We start from the raw sequence: 5,592 nt of genomic DNA, 5'->3' as shown, positions 1-5,592 counted from the left end.
ACTCAGTATAAAAATGAAACAAGATTAAGATCTGATAGCAGCCCAGTTTGAACTGACACGCAATAACATTTCAATGAAAACTGCCATAATTCCAAGAACTCAAAACTAACTACTGGCTTTCATACTGTTGACACCTGGCATTCTTTGTAATAATATGGTGATTGTTCACTAATTAGTGAAGTTTAATTTCAACCTCACATTCTGAAATAACAACCTGTATTAGGCCTTTGTTCTTTGTTTATTCATTTTATTTGCTGAAATTGGCACTATATTAGGGGTACTGGCCCGGAAAGCGATACACTATTATCAATGTTTAGCGGGAATAGTTCTTACACAAATAGCAAAGGGTAATAGCAATGAACTTTTTAAAAAATGTTTGATTTTATTCTTGACTGTACTGCCTTTCTGCTGTCCTGCTGCTTTAAATGTTTGCATTTACAGCAACCTTCAAAATATTAGAGTGCATTCATTTTAGTTAATGTGGATAAGAAATAGTTGTTTTGTACCATTGGTGACTTGTAGAATGTGTGATAAATAAAATGATATGCATGAGTTACAGTTATTTTCTATTTTGCCATCGTCTAGGTGCTCCTGTCACAGGAAAAAAAATACCAAAGATGTTCCATCGCAAAAGTTCTCTGCACTTGTACTTCACGTGTTTGTCAGGTAATCTAAAAACACTAATGAGGTCAATTATATAGAAACACTATATAATATAATATGATACATACAGAATACTAACCCCGTGAATACCGTTGTTTTGGTGTTCCCATTTAACGTTCGAAATCAAGCGTTTGGTAAATACAGTATGTGTTTTTATATGATCGTTTATATTTTATTATATTAGGATTCTTACTACTAAACACACTCGGTGGATATGCAAGCAATTATTGTCCTCATAATGGCGATTCTTGTGAGAAACTGAGAAATGAAAGGTAACGATGTGCTCCTGGACATTTATCGAAATAATGACTTCATAACATACATCATATTTACATTTGCGATGCAATTATGTCTTGTGCTTTCCATGATGAAACCACTATCAATCAATATGTTCATTCTGTTGTTGAATTTATAAATAATCTTTGATTTGTTTCTATACCAGTTGCTCACTTCATCACCTTTTTTTGCACTTTGCAGCATCTTGCTGATTAACGATGAGTGGGGAACCGCTAAAGGTGGCATCTCAACAATCCATCGGCAGGTGGTGAAACTTGCTACGGAAACCTTTCTTAAGGTTTATGCTCTTACGCTATATGCAACTGATGAAGATAGAAAAGATGCCAAAAAGATGGATGTAATTCTCATTGAACCAAATCTAAGACCATGTCTACGGGACACTGAGCCTAAATTGGATTGGTTTATTAACCATGAATCATTTTTTCCAAACCTCACGCAGATCCCTAACATTAAAGCTGTTGTCGGACATCTTCCAATCACAGGCGATGCAGCAACATATTTGGGCGGTAAACTCGAAACAAAAAAGGTAATTCTATTCAATCATGTAATACCAGAAGATACTGAAGCTTACAAAGATAGCTGGACACCACAGAGAGTACAAGAAAAAGAATCAAAATTATTTGAAGCGGCCGTTCACAACCAATTAGAAGTTGTTATCTTCTCTGTGGGTCCACGCATGTACGGGCATTTTGAAAACAAGTTTCGTGCGCACGAGGACAATTACACTCATCATATATTTCTACCCAAACCTGATGAAGCGTTATTCCAACTTCAAATTCACAAACCGAATGAAGGTGGTAAGCAACAAGTTATAATATTCGGACGAATTCTTGGGGTAGAAAAACTGAAAGGAATTGACACTATAGTCAAAGCTATGGGGGAAGTGTCCGACAGTTTCTACACCATACAAGGGAAAGTACCTGCTTTTATCATCCTAGGAGTCCCCGAAGGTCAGCATGATGAAGTCGATAAGAGCGTTAAATCATTTAATGACAAATACAGGTATCTTGACGTCAAACTCTATCCTTATGGAACCCAAGCTAAAATTCGTACCCATCTACAGCAGAGCCATCTCTGTATTATGCCATCCAGAAGCGAACCATTTGGTTTGGTCGGCCTCGAAGCCATAGCAGCTGGAATTCCAGTACTTGTTACCGAGAACTCGGGTCTGGCTGACTTTTTGAAAGAAGAATTTGCTGATTATGCAAACAGTGTGATTGTCAAAGTCGGGAAGAACGATGTTGGATTCGACGAAGATGTAAATGCATGGTCAAAGGCAATCAGTGATATATTGACCATGTATGACACGGCATTTGACAGAGCAAAGTCTATACGTGACCGTTTGAAAGAGTGCCAGAAAATCATAGATACCCAAGATGTATTTAAACGCGTATGTGAAGAGTAAGACCATTTGATAAAAAAAAAACATGTATAGTTGTAGAAGACGAGTAATGTTTTGGACGTGTACACAAAATTTTCACATTCGAGCAGTAAATTAATATTATTGTTTGCTATTTTTGTTCTAAATATCCCAAATTATCCTAAACCAGACACTCAATCTTCCCTCCCAAGATTGATTCAAAAGATATCTCAGTAGTAGTATTTCACTCACTCATTCACAATTTATATTTTCCTGTTCGTAACTTGTTCACAGTAACGTACGAGGATTATTTTAGCGAATACAAAGGACAGTATTCGATATTGATTACTGATTTTTTATTGCACTTTTTCTTAGTTTTCCTCTGTCATTTAACCAAATCTGAATCTGTTATTTGTGAATTATATACAAGTTAACACAAATAATATATTGTCATATTCACCAGAAGTATTTTTAAATATATTATGCCTACTAAATTGTGTCACCGGACAGGTAAGCTTTCCAGAGTTGAAACTATAAGGGAAATAAAGGATATAATTAAAATTTCGCATCATTTGATATAAACCCAAGTGATTAATATTCAGGTTTTCTTTGTTAATTCATCATGGTAGTAAACCAAGTGCCATAATGGTTTTGCTAGATGTCAAGGTAGTCACCACATATGTGACAACAAGTTTTGTTGAGAAAAATTATGTATTTGTTGTTTCTCGGCGGAATGGTAAGTTTTATTTGTGATTTTGATAATCCATATGACATTGGTACCCCAACAAAAAACAGCTAAATTCATCCTAATATGATAAGAAATTGAAAATAATATTAAACTGTTTCAGTTTGTTATACAATAGTCACGTGATCCATGACGTTTTTATTCGTGAAACCGGTTTCAATATAACAGTGGTGTACAAAAACCATTTAGGATTGCCCAAAACCCAGAAAAGTGTCATCAAGGTGGTACGTTTTTGATTGATAAGTGTGGAACGGCGATAATATCAAAAATAGTGATTAATTATTTCCAGAAACTTGTATTTTATTGAAGCGTCTTATGTTTTGACAATGCAATATGGCAGCAAAATTAGGTCACCATACTCATAAATTTCAGTTCTGCAAAATATCATACCTCAGCATTGCATAATTAAAAATGATATGCAAATCGTAAAACAATTCAAAAATTTTGTAATCAAAGGAGAGTCGAACGATCACATGATTGTCGAGGATCTTACATCTGCATTGAGGAGTCGGATTAATGGAGTTCTGTCAGCTTGCACAAATCAATGATGGTGACCAAATCACGTTACCAATCGTAAAGCGCGAACTACATTAATGCTCTTGTTACATAGGTATGGCAAACCAAATTTCAGACTGATATGATTAGTTTTAAGGTATTTCAACCGTTTTTTTCAATATAATATAGTCACTGCTGAAATTTGTATTACGATTTGTTTGCAACAACAAATCAGAATGTCTAAACTGGCAGAATGGGTTAAATGGGTCTTGGGACCAAACCTTCCGCAAAACCACCTGACCAAATAACATTTTCAAAATATTGGTATTCACATATTGGTATTTATACTATGCTAGCCCTGATTGAAAACAACATAGCAAGTGCTACATTTTCTGACATATTTAATTATGATCACCACATCTCTTAGATCATGCTTTGTTACAATAAATAATTATTCCAAAAAAACAAAAACAGCAAAGTTATAAATGTATTTTAGTAAGAAATGTGGGTGAAAAATGAATCAGGAAATAATGCACAACCCTGTTAATTTACTTATAATTTTAATTGTGATTTGCATAATACTAGGTTATTACGAGGATACTGCAAGGTATGCACAAGGGCAGTACAGTAGGAGTATCGAACGATGGAAGTCGATAAGACCGCGTACTGTCTATGTGCATACCTTGCAGAATCCTCGCAATAGCCTTATTATTATACATGTTTTCCTCGCAGGGATACATTAAATGAATGTCGAAATGAAAAACGTTGTGAACCGATTTATAGATCTTTATAGCTAGTTATAGAGATAGCTCCGCTGATAGCAATGCACATCAAATTGAATTGAGAATTGAAGATATCATCACGAAAAGAACAAATCTGAGAGGTATACCTGTAGTACCTATATGTATAATATCAAAGCAATTGAACTTGTCGTTTTTAACAAGAAGTCGAAAATATTACTTTTTACCAAAAATAACAGAAATATTTATCAAAATTAGAAAATTGAAGATATTACCACGAAAAAATAAATCTTGCCAAGGCACATTTACACCAAGTATCAAAGCAATAAGAATTGTGTTTTAAAGAAGAAGTCGAAAAAGTTACAAGTTGACATGAACGGCGGACGACAACGGACAGTCACTCACATGATAAACTCCACGCGACAAAGTCGACAGTAGAGATAAAAAGCTGTTAGTAAAATCTCTACGCAGGATCGTAACAGTACGATATACACATTACTGGAAGCTGAAAAACAACTTTCTCAAGTAGTGAACAGTTATAAGCCACTATGTTCAGCGTTTGCAGTGCACGAAGATCAAATTATTAGACGGCCGTTGTACTCAAGAAGAACACTGTTATCAAGACTCAAAGCAATTTACATTAATTTTTTAATTGTCTGTACTGTACATTCATTAATTCAAATTTGATTATTTGTAATTTGGTAATTTCATTGTTTGTAATTTGTTAATTGCATTTTTACCTTGCTGAGAAGGCTTGTGTAAAATATTGTACGCTGATATAAGTTAGCACATTCATTAGATCACTGATCAAAAAACCCAGCTTTTTTACAATAAGAAAGTCTGTCTCGCAACAGTCACTGTTGCTCAGCATCTAAGTTGTAGTATAATTGGGGCATGGTAAGGTTAGTGAGTTTAGTAGAGCACAATCAGGTAACTGGAAATCACATGTATTTAAATGGACATCAAAGGACATGGTTATACTTTTTTTTACAAATACGCTAGAGGTACTAACTCCGATGACAACCCAGCTAAGTAGTGATTCTTTTCTAGTGAAGTTGAACTATGTGTTATTCAGTTATATATTGATGAACTGTCTTTAGCTATTTTACAAGAATTGCAGTGATAACACTAACTGCTTCACTATTGGAATGCGCTGTTAGTGAATGCTATAAACCATAGCTTATGATATTATTAGAAACTTAGCCGCTCGCTTGAACCCAGAGACCATGCTTACCCTGATTCAAACGGCGTACGTAAACGGTCGTATTTTGTGGCGATTCAAGCTTTGTAAA

General features: G+C 34.8%; 1 long non-coding RNA gene across 1 annotated transcript; it reads left to right on the top strand.

Moving 5' to 3' along the window:
- Nucleotides 1–857: 857 nt before the first annotated feature.
- Nucleotides 858–1,279, top strand: LOC146732784 (uncharacterized). Its single transcript, XR_014926864.1, has 2 exons — nucleotides 858–935; nucleotides 1,141–1,279. It is a non-coding gene; the product is annotated as an uncharacterized LOC146732784 (long non-coding RNA).
- The last annotated feature ends 4,313 nt before the right edge of the window (nucleotides 1,280–5,592 follow it).

The sequence above is a fragment of the Saccoglossus kowalevskii genome, chromosome 17, assembly GCF_978046115.1.
Source record: "Saccoglossus kowalevskii chromosome 17, keSacKowa6.1, whole genome shotgun sequence".
NCBI classification, from domain to species: domain Eukaryota; kingdom Metazoa; phylum Hemichordata; class Enteropneusta; family Harrimaniidae; genus Saccoglossus; species Saccoglossus kowalevskii.
Note: the sequence above shows the minus strand (reverse complement) of the source record. Positions and strands in the feature narration are given on the sequence as shown.